We start from the raw sequence: 16657 nt of genomic DNA on the forward strand, positions 1-16657 counted from the left end.
CAATTTAACTAGCTAGCTTGCACTTGCTAGCTAATTTGTCCTATTTAGCTGGCTTGTTGTTGCTAGCTAATTTGTCCTGGGATATAAACATTGAGTTGGTTTTTTACCTGAAATGCATAAGGTCCTCTACTCCGACAATTAATCCACACAGAAAATGGTCAACCACATTGTTTCTAGTCATCTCTCCTTCTTCTAGGCTTTTTCTTCTCTTGACTTTATATTGCGATTGGCAACTTTCATAAATTAGGTACATTGCCACCACTGAGCTCGTTCATCTTTCAGTCACCCATGTGGGTATAACCAATAAGGAGATGGCACCTGGGTACCTGCTTCTATAAACCAATGAGGAGATGGGAGAGGCAGGGCTTGCAGCGTGATCTCCGTCAAAAATAGAACTGACCTCTATTTTAGCCCTTGGCAACGCAGACGCTCGTTGGTGCATGCGAGCAGTGTGGGTGCAATAATTTAATAATATAGATTTCTAATTTTATTTTGCAACGCTCGCACAAGCGACGCGAGCGGTGTAGTCAGCCTGTCAGTTATTTAGCAGACGCTCTTAAGTGCCTTGCTCAAGAGCACACAACCTTTCGGTTACTGGCCCAATGCTCTTAACCGCTAGGCTACCTGGCGCCCCTATTTAGCCTCAACTTTGCAATAAAACACCCAGGGTTGACATACTCATCTAGATTAAATTTGAATAAAATATAATTTATACTCTTGTTGTTTAGAATATTTCTATTTCAAATTCCTACATCACCCAATGACTTATCCCTATCACTGCAATGTTGAACCATAATGACACCAGGTACTAGGCAGTCTACTTCCTGGTATCCCTTCCATAATGACACCAGGTACTAGGCGGTCTACTTCCTGGTATCCTTTCCATAATGACACCAGGTACAAGGCAGTCTACTTCCTGGTATCCCTTCCATAATGGCACCAGGTACTAAGAAGTCTACTTCTTGGCAACCCTTCCATAAGACACCAGGTACTAGGCAATCTACTTCTTGGCATCCCTTCCATCCATCCCGTCCACCCCTGTCATTCTTAGCACCCCAGCTCTGGTTAGTGTGGTGGTATGGTGTGGTGGTACGGATGGGTTCACGTCACACCCCTCCTCCATTGCTGTCCACAGATACAGGTCCCCACAGGTCCAGGCTCTCCTCAGCTGTCTTCATGAGGTTGGCCAACCTGCTGTTAGACACCTGGCTCTTCTTCACAGCACTCACCAGCTGTAAAAAGTCGTTCAGATTCACCTGTCCGTTCTTGTTGAGGTCCACTCCATAGAGGATTTCTTGGCGAGCGTTCTCATCAATCTGGACACTGATGTTCTGTAAGACCCTCTGAAAGGCCACTGTGGTGATGAAGCCTTTACCATCTTTGTCAAATGTTTGGAACTGTTTTGTGTACTTTGCCACTTCCTGTGCACCCAGTGTGATCTCTAGGGTCCCGGTCAGCTGCACAGAGCGGAACCTGTAACCCATCTCAAGGTACAGGAACTTCTTAGCAGCTTCCAGATCCTCAGTCCTCTTTTCTTCACCACTAGTCCAACATCTTACCCATGATCACTACGATACGTGGCAGAGCCTCATCAGCAGCCTACACTTTGAGGAAACCCAGCCGTGTGCGTACAGGCATACTCCTTAATGGCATACCTCACCTCACTCTCAATGTAATGGAATTCAGAGACCAGTCTCTTCCCTACGGTGGGCCACCTCTTCCCAGTGACCCGTGCCATCTTGGCCACTTCAAATGCTTTCCCCGTACATCGCTGCCAGGTGCTGAGCAACCTCGTTCTCCAGGCCGTAGTCCTGCACCAGTCGAATGTACAAGGTGGGGGTCCAGTCTTGGCCCCCCTCGAGCATCAGGCCCACTGTCTTACTCGGCCCACCCCCAGCCTGTGGCATGCAACCGCTGTGTCCAGGGTCTTGTAACAGCTGTCTTCAGAAATGGACCAAGGCGCAGCGGGAATGTGGATACTCATATTTTAATTTAAAAAAGGAGTAAAGTATCCACCGGACAAAAACAATACACGACAGCAACAGTCTTGCAGGCACACAAAACGCAATGCAAGAACAACTACCCACAACCCCAAAGAAAAACACACACTCCTATATAGGACTCCCAATCAAATGCAACTCAACACACCTGCCTTCAATTGGGAGTCCTAATCACCAACATAACACTTAACACACAAAAAAACCTGCCACGTCCTGACCAAAACTAATACAATACCTCCCTCTGCTGGTCAGGACGTGACAGGTCTCCAACGCCATGGAACAGTATGTTGACAAAATCAAATAAATTGTATTTGTCACATACACCAAATACAACAGGTGTAGACATTACAGTGAAATGCTTACTTACAAGCCTTTAACCAATGATGCAGTTTTAAGAAAATACCTAAAAAATACAAATTAAGTAACATAAGAAAAACAAATAATTAAAGAGCAGCAGTGAATAACAATAGCAGGGCTATATACAGGAGGTACCGGTACAGAGTCAATGTGCGGGGGCACCAGTGTCAAGGTAATTATGTACATGCAGGTAGGGTTGTTAAAGTGGCTATGCATAGATAATAACGGAGAGTATTAGCAGTGTGGGGGGTGCAAATAGTCTGGGTAGCCATTTGATTAGCTATTCAGGAGTCTTATTTTTTTTTTACCTTTATTTAACTAGGCAAGTAAGTTAAGAACAAATTCTTATTTTCATATTTTTACCTTGTCAGCTTGGGGATTTGACCTTGCTATCATGCGGTTACTAGTCCAACACTCTAATCACTAGGCTACCTGCCGCCCCGTATGGTTTGGGGGTAGAATCTGTTTAGAAGCCCCTTGGACCTAGACTTGGTGCTCCGGTACCGCTTGCCGTGCGGTAGCAGAGAGAACAGTCTATGACTAGGGTGGCTGGAGTCTTTTACGATTTTTAGGGCCTTCCTCTGACACCGCCTGGTATAGAGGTCCTGGATGGCAGGAAGCTTGGCCCCAGTGATGTACAGGGCCGTACGCACTACCCTCTGCCATACCAGGCAGTGATGCAACCCATCAGGATGCTCTCGATGGTGCAGCTGTAAACTCTTTTGAGGATCTGAGGACCCATGCCAAATCTTTTCAGTCTCCTGAGGGGGAATAGGTTTTGTCATGCCCTCTTCACGACTGTCTTAGTGTGCTTGGACCATGTTAGTTTGTTGTTGATGCGGACGCCAAGGAACTTGAAGCTCTCAACCTGCTCTACTACAGCTCCGTTGATGAGAATGGGGGCATGCCCAGTCCTCTGTTTCCTGTAGTACACAATCATCTCCTTTGTCTTGATTACATTGAGGGAGAGGTTGTTGTCCTTGCACCACATGGTCAGGTCTCTGACCTCCTCCCTATAGGCTGTCTCATCGTTGTCAGTGATCAGGCCTACCACTGTTGTGTCATCAGCAAACTTTATGATGGTGTTGGAGTTGTGCCTGGTAGTGCAGTCATGACTGAACAGGAAGCACAGGAGGGGACTGAGCACACACCCCTGAGGGGCCCCTGTGTTGAGGATCCGTGTGGCGGATGTGTTGTTACCTACCCTTACCACCTGGGGGCGGACCATCAGGAAGTCCAGGATCCAGTTGCAGAGGGAGCTGTTTAGTCACAGGGTCCTTAGCTTAGTGATGAGTTTTGAGGGCACTATGGTGTTGAACGTTGAGCTGTAGTCAATGAATAGCATTCTCACATTAGATTATGTTAGGAGAGTACCCTGCCAAAAATAATCACACAGCCATTTTCCAAGCAAGCATATATGTCACATCAACCCAAACCACAGCTAAATGCAGCACTAACCTTTGATGATCTTCATCAGATGACACTTCTAGGACATTATACAATACATGCATGTTTTGTTCAATGAAGTTCATATTTATATCAAAAACCAGCTTTTTACATTAGCATGTGTTGTTCAGAACTAGCATACCCACCGCAAACTTCCGGTGAATTTACTAAATTACTCATGATAAACGTTCACAAAATACATACAAATTATTTTAAGAATTATAGATACAGAAGTCCTTTATGCAATCGCGGTGTCAGATTTTAAAATAGCTTTTCGGCGAAAGCACATTTTGCAATATTCTGAGTACATAGCTCGGCCATCACGGCTAGCTATTTTGACACCCACCAAGTATGGGACAACCTAAACTCAGAATTACTATTAGAAAAATTGGATTACCTTTGCTGTTCTTCATCAGAATGCATTCCCAGGACTTCTACTTCAACAACAAATGTTGTTTTGCTTCCAAATTATCCATAGTTATATTCAAATAGCTCCGTTTTGTTCGTGCGTTCAGGTCACTATCCGAAGGGTGATGCGCAAGCGCATTTCGTGACAAAACATTTCTAAATATTCCATTACCGTACTTAGAAGCATGTCAAACGCTGTTTAAAATCTATTTTTATGCTATTTTTCTCAGAAAATAGCGATAATATTCCAACCGGGCAACGTTGTATTCATTCAAAGGCAGAAAGAAAAAAATGGAGTAGTCTCGTGACCGCGCATCTCCAGTGTCACTGTCCCCAGGCTGACCACTCACAAATTCTGCTGCTGTTCTTCGCCCAGAGACAGCAGACACCCCATTCCACTTTCTGGCGGCTTTAGAGAGCCAATGGAAGCCTTAGAAAATGTCATGTTACAGCACAGATGCTGTATTTTCGATAGAGATGCAACAGAAGGACAAAAAATTGTCAGACAGGGCACTTCCTGTATGGAATCTTCTCAGGTTTTGGCCTGCCATATGAGTTCTGTTATACTCACAGACACCATTCAAACAGTTTTAGAAACTTTAGAGTGTTTTCTATCCAAATCTACTAATTATATGCATATTCTAGTTTCTGGGCAGGAGTAGTAACCAGATTAAATCGGGTACGTTTTTTATCCGGACGTGAAAATACTGCCCCCTATCACAAAGAAAATAGTGTTCTTGGGTACAGGGACTATGCTGGTCTGCTTGAAACACGTTGGTATTGCAGACTCAGACAGGGAGCAGCTGAAAATGTCAGTGAAGACACTTGCCAGTTGGTCAGCGCATACTCGGAGTACACGTCCTGGTAATCCGTCTGGCCCAGAGGCCTTGTGAATGTTGAGCTGTTTAACCTCTCTAGGCTAGATGGGATGCTACCGTCCCACCTGACCAACATCCAGTGAAAGTGCAGGGCTCCAAATTCAAACTACAGAATTGTAAATATTTAACATTCTTGAAAATACACGTGCAATATATCAAAATAAAGCTTAACTTCTTGTTAATCAGCCAAGGTGCCAGATTTCAAAAAGGCTTTACGGCAAAAGCATACCATGCGATTATCTGAGGACAGCACCCCATCAAACAAACACATGAGAATCATATTTCAACCCGCCAGGCGCGACACAAACCTCAGAAATAACGATATAATTAATGCCGTACCTTTGAAGATCTTCTTCTGTTGGCACTCCAAAATGTCCCATAAACATCACAAATGGTCCTTTTGTTTGATAATGTCATTTTTTATATCCATAAAAACTCTGTTTAGCTGGCGCACATCAGTCAATAATCCATTCAGTTTCCCTCCGTCAAAATACATACAAAATGAATCCCATACGTTACTAATAAACTTTTCCAAACAAGTCAAACATCGTTTGTAATCAATCCTTAGGTATCCTAATACGCAAATAAATGATCAAATATAAGACGGAGAATCGTTATTGTCTTTACTGGAGATAAACTACAAATAACACACGCTTTCCTCCACACGCTTGGAATCACTAAAGCCAAAATGGGAGCCACCTAGAAAAACTACAATTTCCTGGTCATTTTTCTAAGAACCAGCCTGAAACTCTTTCTAAAGACTGTTGACATCTAGTGGAAGTCCCAGGAACTGCAATTTGGGAGGACTTGGGCTTATAATTAAAGTTCAAGCCATTGAAAACAGTGGTAAGCTGAATTAGTTTTTTGGGATGGTTTGTCCTCGGATGTTTGCCTGCCATATCTGTTCTGTTATACTCACAGACAAACTTTAGAGTGTTTTCTATCCAAATCTACCAATTAAATGCAAATCCTAGCTTCTGGGCCTGAGAAACAGGAAGTTTACTTTGGGCACGCTTTTCATCCGGACGTGAAAATACTGCCCCCTATCCCAAAGAAGTTAAGGGTCTTACTCACATTGGCTGTGGAGAGTGTGATCACACAATCATCCGGAACAGTTGATGCTCTCATGCATGTTTTAGTGTTACTTTCCTTGAAGCAAGCATAGAAGTTATTTAGCTCATCTTGTAGGCTCGTGTCACTGGGCAGCTCTCAGCTGTGCTTCCCTCTGTAGTCTGTAATAGTTTGCAAGCTCTGCCACATCCTACTAGCGTCAGAGCTGATGTAGTACGATTCGATCTTAGTCCTGTATTGACACTTTGCCTGGTTGATGGTTCATTGGAGGGCATAGCGGGATTTCTTACAGGCTTCCGGGTTAGTGTCCCGCTCCTTGAAAGCGGCAGCTCTAGCCTTTAGGTCAGTGTGAATGTTGCCTGTAATACATGGCTTCTGTTTGGGGTATGTACGTACAGTCACTGTGGGGACGACATCATTGATGCACTTATTGATTAAGCCAGTGACAGATGTGCTGTACTCCTCAATGCCATCGGAAGAATCCCGGAACATATTCCAGTCTGTGCTAGCAAAACAGTCCTGTAGTTTAGCATCTGCTTCATCTGACTATTATTTTATAGACCAAGTCACTGGTGCTTCCTGCTTTAATTTTTGCTTGTAAGCACGAATCAGGAGGACATGGTCAGATTTATGGTCAGATTTGCCAAATGGAGGCCGAGGGAAAGCTTTGTATGCGTCTCTGTGTGTGGACTACAGGTGGTCTAGAATTATTTTACCTCTGGTTGCACATTTAACATACTGATAGAAATTCGGTAAACCTGATTTCAGTTTCCCTGCATTAACCAGTTGGGGGTAGGGGGCAGTATTTACACGGCCGGATAAAAAACGTACCCGATTTAATCTGGTTATTACTACTGCCCAGAAACTAGAATAAGCATATAATTATTGGCTTTGGATAGAAAACACCCTAAAGTTTCTAAAACTGTTTGAATGGTGTCTGTGAGTATAACAGAACTCATATGGCAGGCAAAAACCTGAGAAGATTCTGAACAGGAAGTGGCCTGTCTGACAAGTTCTTGTTCATCTTGGCTCTTTTTATTGAAGACTGAGGATCTTTGCTGTAACGTGACACTTCCTACGGCTCCCATAGGCTCTCAGAACCCGGGAAAAAGCTGAATGATATCGAGGCAGCCCCAGGCTGAAACACATTATCGCCTTTGGCAAGTGGCTGATCAGAGGACAATGGTCTTAGGCACGTGCACGAGTCGACCCCATGCTTTATTTTCTTTCGTCTTTTTACCTAAACGCAGATTCCCGGTTGGAATATTATCGCTTTTTTACGAGAAAAATGGCATAAAAATTGATTTTAAACAACGGTTGACATGCTTCGAAGTACGGTAATGGAATATTTAGAATTTTTTTGTCACGAAATGCGTCGTGCTCGTCACCATTCTTTACCATTCGGATAGTGTCTTGAACGCACGAACAAAACAGAGGATATTTGAATATAACTATGGATTATTTTGAACCAAACCAACATTTGTTATTGAAGTAGAAGTCCTGGGAGTGCATTCTGATGAAGAACACCAAAGGTAATAACATTTTTCTTATAGTAAATCGGACTTTGGTGAGTGCTAAACTTGCTGGGTGTCTAAATAGCTAGCCCTGTGATGCCGGGCTATCTACTGAGAATATTGCAAAATGTGCTTTCACCGAAAAGCTATTTTAAAATCGGACATATCGAGTGCATAGAGGAGTTCTGTATCTATAATTCTTAAAATAATTGTTATGCTTTTTGTGAACGTTTATCATGAGTAATTTAGTAAATGTTTAGTAAATTCACCGGAAGTTTGCGGGGGGTATGCTAGTTCTGAACGTCACATGCAAATGTAAAAAGCTGTTTTTTGATATAAATATGAACTTGATTGAACAAAACATGCATGTATTGTATAACATAATGTCCTAGGGTTGTCATCTGATGAAGATCATCAAAGGTTAGTGCTGCATTTATCTGTCTTCTGGGTTTATGTGACATTATATGCTAGCTTGAAAAATGGGTGTCTGATTATTTCTGGCTGGGTACTCTGCTGACATAATCTAATGTTTTGCTTTCGTTGTAAAGCCTTTTTGAAATCGGACAGTGTGGTTAGATTAACGAGAGTCTTGTCTTTAAAATGGTGTAAAATAGTCATATGTTTGAGAAATTGAAGTAATAGCATTTCTAAGGTATTTGAATAACGCGCCACAGGATTCCACTGGCTGTTACGTAGGTGGGACGATTTCGTCCCGCCGACCCTAGAGAGGTTAAAGTCACCGGCCACTAGAAACGCCGCCTCTGGATGAGCGTTTTCCTGTTTGCTTATGGCGGAATACAGCTCATTTAGTGCGGTTTTAGTTCCATCCTCGCTCTGTGGTGGTATATAGACAGCTACAAAAAAAACTGATGAAAACTCTCTGAGTAAATAGTGAGGTCTGCAGCTTATCATAAGATACTCCACCTCAGGTGAGCAAAACTTTGAGACTTCCTTAGATATCATGCACCAACTGTTGTTTACATAAATGCATAGGCCCCCGCCCCGTGTCTTACCAGAGGCTGCTGTTCTGTCTTGCTGATAGAGTGTATAACCCGCCAACTCTATGTTCTTAATGTCATCGTTCATCCACGACTCGGTGAAGCATAAATATTACAGTTTGTAATGTCCCGTTGGTAGGATATACGTGCTTTCAGTTCGTCCCATTTATTTTCTAGCGATTGAACGTTAGCTAGCAGAACGGAGGGCAAGGGCAGATTAGCCACTCGTCGCCTGGTCCTCACAAGGCACCCTGATCTTTTGCATCGGAATCGCCGTTTCCTTCTCCAGCGAATCACGGGGATCGGGGCCTGGTCGGGTGTCAACAGTATATCCCTCATGTCCGACTCATTGAAGAAAAACTCTTTGTTCAGTTTGAGGTGAGCAATCGCTGTTCTGATGTTTAGAAGCTCTTTTCAGTCATAAGAGACGGTAGCAGCAACATTATGTACAAAACAAGTTACGAACAACGCAAAAAACAATCAAGATAGCATGATTGGTTGAGGGCCAATAAGGCGGCAGCCCTACCCACCTGCAATGGTGACCAGGCCACTGTGGATCCTGCAGATGGATTGACTGTCTTTAGAGTTGGGCTCAATGACCAGAGGACGGATACCAATCCACACTGCCAGGATGTCTCCTCTCCTCTCGTCTCCTCTCTACATCAGGACTGAGGTACAGTAGTTGCGGACTTCCTACACCATCCTCTCTGGGGATGGTGTAGGCAGTGACGTCAGTGGGCGTGTCCGTCATCCCGGTGATGGTCATCATCTCCCAGGGCAGGAAGAAGATGACACGGCTGTCGCTGGTTGCCGGGTCCAGGAGACCCATCATGTCAGGACTGTAATAACCAGGGATGACTATGTGAACCCCAGCACTGGGCTGACAGATTTTAGCGTTCTTCCCGTCATCCATTTTCCTCAGAGAGTCAGTAAACAGTCCCGTGGAGTTGATGACAAATTTGGCTCTGACGTCAAATACATTTCCAGTGATAACGTCCCTGCATCATGCCCCACAGATCTTCCCCTTGCCCATCTCGGCACTTGTCTTCTTCAGCAGGTGGACCACCTCTGTGTACTGTAGTTAGCGATTGCAGCAGTGTGTCTGGCTGCTGTCAGGGCAATCTGCATTGTTATGCTGTCCATCATAGTAGACGATGGCTCCCACCAGCTTGTCTTTCTTCAGCATGGGGAAGAGTTCCAGGGCCTTGTTTTTACTGAGGACATAGCTACTCTTCAGACACTGGCCTCCAGCCACCAGGTCTTACATCTTTATACTAGCTCAGGAGTATGGCAGCTGCTACCATCTGAAAACATGGAACATAATGGGTAGTGGGGCGATGAGGGACGATGTCTAGCAGGTTGGAGCGCTCATGGAGAGCATCTTTCACCATCATGTACTGTTCATAATCGAATTTAATAATGGCCTTTTGGAGGTAGCATACTCCGTGGCTGAGCTTGGTGCACCAGCTGCTGGTCCCCAATGAGAAATCATTCCTCTCCACCAGGGCAGTCTTAAGGTTGCGTGTGACAGCACATCCGGAGCCCGTGGCCCGTCCCCTTATGACAAGGACATCAAACTCCTCAGTGTCTTGCAGGGTGGAGAGCTTAGCCTTTCTGGGTGGGAGCTCACCTTTAAATGGATGTAACTCCCCCTTCCGCTGCTACATACGCCAGTCTGTGCCCATTTATTCTGTGGCTTTCTGTATTCCGACAGTTGTGTTAGGCCCAGAAGAGCAGCAGCCGTCCTGGTCCGCATGATAGCTGTCCCTTCCAGAAGGCCATTGATCCTGATCCTGCAATGATTTCAATGTTCAATTGATGATAACAACACCAGGAGAGCCACGGTGTAAATTGAAAACGGTGATACAATTCACAACATGATGGGATTTTTTTTTATTTTTATGGTGATGTGTAGAATAAATAAGCCATTTGAATTTCAATGAATTTCTTTGAATTCAAATCCACTCCCTTTCATTGAAATTATATTCAAATTCTGCTTCCTGTTGAGTGTATCCAATTCAAATTCAATTCAAATTCATGAATTGAATTGGAAATAAAGGGCAATCTGCATCTTAATTCAGAATTGACACCAATTCTGTAATATATGTATAGTTCAATGGAGCTTGATGGTAAGAGCCAGTAGGCTACCATCAGTATGAACCTTTCTCTCTGGTTGTCAGGAAAAATATACATCTAATGGCCTCTTCTGCTGTCTACTGTCAGATAATGAAAGGGGTTTTCATGACAAAGGACATTAGTTGGTGTCACAGGCGTCGAAAGGGACAGACCAAAATACAGCGGGTATAGTGCTCATCTTCTTTTATTACTTAATAAAGTGAACACTTAGTGAACACTTAAACGATAAACAATAAACTGACAATCAACAGTTCTGCAAGGTATACAGACTATGCAGAAAGCAACCACCCACAAAAACACAGGAAAAAACAGGCTGCCTAAGTATGGCTTCCAAATGGAGACAACGAAAGACACCTGCCTCTGATTGGAAGCCATACCTGGCCACACATAGAAAAAGAAACATAGAAATAGAAAACTAGAACCAAAATCCCCTAGAACCAAAAAACCCCAAAACACACAAAACAAACACACCCTGCCATGCCCTGACCAAACTACAATTACAAATGACCCCTTTACTGATCAGGACGTGACAGTTGGTTTCTCCCAGAGCCATATATTAAGAGAGTTCGGCCAGGTTTTAGACGCCATGTTTATAATGCATGCCCAATACATTGCGTCTTTATTCTCAAAGTGTTGGCAATGTAACAATATGAGAGCGCCTCCAACAGTTCCCTATGAAATGACCTGCTGTAAACAAGCAAAACAGAGCATGCCATCTAGCCACAACCACTTTAATGCCTTCTGTCTTCTGCATTCTGCCTTCTGCATTCAGCATTCTTCTTCTTCTTCGCACATGGCCTGCCGTTACCACGACAACCACCCTAGAATGTAAGGAGACAGAAAAAAAAGAGAGAGAAAGAGTGAAGGGAGAGAGAACGAGGAAAATAGCAAAAAAACAGAGACAGACAGACGGAGAGATAAACAGTGAGAGAAAGAGAAAGAGAGACAGAGAGAAACAGACAAATTTAGTATTTTATTAGGATCCCCATCAGCTGTTACTGAAGCAGCAGCTACTCTTCCTGGGGTCCACACAAAAACATAAAGCATGACATAATACATAACATCATTAGACAAGAACAGATCAAGGATTGAACTACACAAATTTAAAATGGATAGGAAGAGTGTGGAGAAAGCGGTGACGTTGACTTAGGTTCGATGCATTCTAATTGTCTGGAACACAGGAAATAAAACATTGACTAGTGGAGTAAAACGAGTGTCTTAGACACCACAGTGAGTTGCTATTGTTCATTCACTGTGAATCGTGATTGGCATTGAATATCCGTTTTTAAAAGCACAGCATAGTGAGCAATTCAGCTATTTATGAGTGTACAGTATATCCCCTCCCTCCGTTCTAGAGAGCTGTTGACTGTATCCATCTGACTTTCCAGGCAGGCTAAATCACACACTCAAAGTATTTGAAAGAAAACTAATACTATCTGAACCCAGGTGTAGCCTGCTCCAGATTGAGAGCTACCTGGTGTGGATGTGAAGGTTATTTTCTAGTATCCACGCTAGCATCACTTATAATGCATGCCCAATACATTGCTTCATTCTGAGTGGTATTCTAGTGTGGATATTGGAACAGAGCTGAAGAAGAGTCCTCTGTGATTACTGACTAAGGGGACTGAGGGGAGAGCTGAAAGCTGGAACTGACACCACCACTGCTGTGGATCATCCATCTAACACAGTCCAGGTCAGCAGCACTCCTTATTTGACAGTCAGCCATCCAAGACACACAGACACACAGACACACAGCACACACACACACACACACACACACACACACACACACACACACACACACACACACACACACACACACACACACACACACACACACACACACACACACACACACACGCACACACGCACACACACACAGAAGCAGTATGAGTGTAGAGATGATTGTACCCAATGTACTATGCTATGACTTACGTCTTACAGTTTTTAACAATCACTAACATCCTTTTGTCCAATCTGTAGTCACATTTTCAAAATGCTAAACACAATTAGCCGTCTGTTGTGGACCATACCATTACAGTTTTTTCCAACTGCTTACACACAAAATCTTTTCATGTCACACGATTTTTGAAACCTCTCACTCAAAGTGCAAAACTACACACAAAATATCCAAAACCATAAGCTATTTCTCAGCCTTTGACTCAGTTGTCAATTGCATAAAACACTTTTTTCAAAACACTACACACAATTCTCTACCTAAAACACAAAAATCTAACAGGAAGTGACTTGCTTTCCTTTTCCAAACACAACCAATCAAAATGCTACACTTATTCACCAGGTCACACACACAATAGGACAGAGGGCAATTACCAATGTCCCTGGACAGCGTGGGGTTAATATAACTATGTGTCATCACTCAAAACGGGGTCCTCCATCACAATGCCACACCAGCCATATGCTCACTTTTCTGGATGCAATTTACACAATGCTTGTCCCTGATCCAGATCAGGAGCCTGCTAGATTTGTGGTTTTATGGGACAATGTTAGTTTTCACCGGGCTGTTCTGGTCCAAAACTGGTTTGCCACCCATCCACAATTTGTAGTTTTGTACCTACCCCCACATTCACCTTTTCTAAATCCCATAGAGGAATTCTTCTCAGCCTGGCGCTGGAAAGTATATGATCGCCAACCCTATGCCCGCATGCCGCTTCTCCAGGCAATGGAGGACGCATGTGGGGACATAAAGGTTGCCTCTGTCCAAGGTTGGATACGCCATGCTAGGAGATACTTCCCTCGATGTTTGGCAAGAGAAAACGTATCTTGTGATGTGGACGAAGTATTGTGGCTTGACCCAGCCCGGAGAAGAGATGAAGCGTAGATTAGCACTGGTGACTGCCCCCCCACCACCACCAATTCCTGGACTGCCCCCCCGGGACCCCACACACACAATTGTGTTCTTTATTGTATTCTAAAGAATATACTTTTGGTTTACATATGTTTATGGTTTTGTTGTATGTTACTGTATACAACAGTAATGTTTAGCCTAATAAATATTTTCTGTTTCTACATTGCATTGGTGTTTACAGTGTACTTGTTACCCCTCTCAGCAGATTACTTTCACTGTAGAACATTGTATTGAAATGTAGATATAAGCCTATGAAAGACCAAAGAGCTTTAGATTCAGAACAATAGTGTTTACATGGTATATCCAAAAATGTACTACTATGAAAGCAGTGTTTGCCATTTGATGCAAATGCTTCATTCTGACATGTGTTTATGGCATTTTGAATGTAGTGTTACATTTTGAAGGAGATGTAAGGCATTTTGCATTTTGTGTGTGCAGTTTTGGGAATTGTGTGTAGAGTTTTACATTTACATTACATTTACGTCATTTAGCAGACGCTCTTATCCAGAGCGACTTACAAATTGGTGCATTCACCTTATGATATCCAAAAGGAGAGACAGTTTTGAAAACGTGTGTAAGGAGTTGGAAAAAACTGTAACACAATTCATGGTGTTTTCACAGAATATGCAGTCAATATTATTTATTTTTAAATTTTATTTTTTAAGGGGAATATGCAGTCAATTAACGCATTTCTAAAATGCTTACATTTTCTTTACATACAAGCTTACCCTATACCTAAATTATGGATCTTTATTTTCTTATTTACAAATGCTTGCACACAGCATGCTAGAAATGAAGACCTAATATTCAAAACCTTAAATATAGTCTAAAGTAGAGGTCGACCGATTAATCGAAATGGCCGATTAATTAGGGCCGATTTCAAGTTTTCATAACAATCGGTAATCGGCATTTTTGGACACCGATTATGGCCGATTACATTGCACTCCATGAGGAGACTGCATGGCAGGCTGACTACCTGTTATGCGAGTGCAGCAAGGAGCCAAGGTAAGTTGCTAGCTAGCATTAAACTTATCTTATAAAAACAATAAATCTTAACATAATCACTAGTTAACTACACATGGTTGATGATATTACTAGTTTATCTAGCTTGTCCTACGTTGCATATAATCGATGCGGTGCCTGTTAATTTATCATCGAATCACAGCTTACTTCGCCAAATGGGTGATGATTTAATAAGCGCATTCGCGAAAAAAGCACTGTCCTTGCACCAAAGTGTACCTAACCATAAACATCAATGCCTTTCTTAAAATCAATACACATGTATATATTTTTAAACCTGCATATTTAGTTAATATTGCCTGCTAACATGAATTTCTTTCAACTAGGGAAATTGTGTCAGTTCTCTTGCGTTCAGTGCAAGCAGAGTCAGGGTATATGCAGCAGTTTGGGCTGCCTGGCTCGTTGCGAACTGTGTGAAGACCATTTCTTCCTAACAAAGACCGTAATTAATTTGCCAGAATTGTACATAATTATGACATAACATTGACGGTTGTGCAATGTAACAGCAATATTTAGACTTAGGGATGCCACCCATTAGATAAAATACGGAACGGTTCTGTATTTCACTGAAAGAATAAACATTTTGTTTTCGAAAAGATAGTTTCCGGATTTGACCATATTAATGACCTAAGGCTCGTATTTCTGTGTGTTATTATATTATAATTAAGTCTATGATTTGATATTTGATAGAACAGTCTGACTGAGCAGTGGTAGGCAGCAGCAGGCTCAACAAGCATTCATTCAAAACAGCACTTTCCTGCATTTGCCAGCAGCTCTTTGCTGTGCTTCAAGCATTGCGCTGTTTATGACTTCAAGCCTGTCAACTGCCAAGATTAGGCTGGCAATACTATAGTGCCTATAAGAACATCCAATAGTCAATGGTATATGAAATACAAATGGTATAGAGAGAAATAATCATATAATAACTACAACCTAAAACGTCTTACCTGGGAATATTGAAGACTCATGTTAAAAGGAACCACCAGCTTTCATATGTTCTCATGTTCTGAGCAAGGAATTTAAACGTTAGCTTTTTTACATGACAAATATTGCACTTTTACTTTCTTCTCCAACACTTTGATTTTGCATTATTTAAACCAAATTGAACATGTTTCATTATTTATTTGAGACGAAATTGATTTTATTGAGGTATAATATTAAGTTAAAATAAAAGTGTTCATTCAGTATTGTTGTAATTGTCATTATTACAGGAGTAGTTGGACCAGGGCGAGGAGTAGTTGGACCAGGGAGAGGAGTAGCTGGACCAGGGAGTGGAGTAGTTGCACCAGGGAGAGGAGTAGCTGGACCAGGCAGAGGAGTAGCTGGACCAGGCATAGGAATAGTTGGACCAGGCAGAGGAGTAGCTGAACCAGGCAGAGCAGTATCTGAACCAGGCAGAGGAATAGTTGGACCAGGCAGAGGAATATTTGGACCAGGCAGAGGAGTAGCTGGACCAGGCAGAGGAGTAGCTGGACCAGGCAGAGGAGTAACTGAACCAGGCAGAGGAATAGTTGGACCAGGCAGAGGAATAGTTGGACCAGGCAGAGGAGTAGCTGGACCAGGCAGAGGAGTAGTTGAACCAGGCAGAGGAGTAGCTGGACCAGGGAGAGGATTAGCTGGACCAGGCAGAGGAGTAGTTGGACCAGGCAGAGGAGTAGTTGGACCAGGGAGAGGAGTAGTTGGACCAGGGAGAGGATTAGCTGGACCAGACAGAAGAGTAGTTGGACCAGGCAGAGGAGTAGTTGGACCAGGACAATGGAAAGGAGAGGTAGGGGGAGGAGTAAGAATGTGTGGTGATGTTCAAAGGAGAGTAAGAGCTGTTGTCACTGATGAAATAAGAGCCACCACCACGGACCATGTGATAAACCATGGTCTATCGCTGAGAGATGCTAGTGAAAGAGTCCAGCCTAATCTCAGACGGTCAACCGTGGCTTCCATTATCCAGAATTTTCAACAAACCAAC

General features: G+C 43.0%; 1 protein-coding gene and 1 pseudogene across 1 annotated transcript in view; one reads left to right on the forward strand and one right to left on the reverse strand.

Moving 5' to 3' along the window:
• LOC106588639 (delta-type opioid receptor) overlaps positions 1-16657 on the forward strand; it is a 45488-nt gene that overhangs the window by 3157 nt on the left and 25674 nt on the right. The gene's annotated exons all lie outside the window — the stretch shown is intronic.
• LOC145864349 (glycerol-3-phosphate dehydrogenase, mitochondrial-like) lies at positions 1107-10428 on the reverse strand (annotated as a pseudogene).

Source organism: Salmo salar, chromosome 27 (assembly GCF_965601325.2).
Source record: "Salmo salar chromosome 27, fSalSal1, whole genome shotgun sequence".
Taxonomy (NCBI): Eukaryota; Metazoa; Chordata; class Actinopteri; order Salmoniformes; family Salmonidae; genus Salmo; species Salmo salar.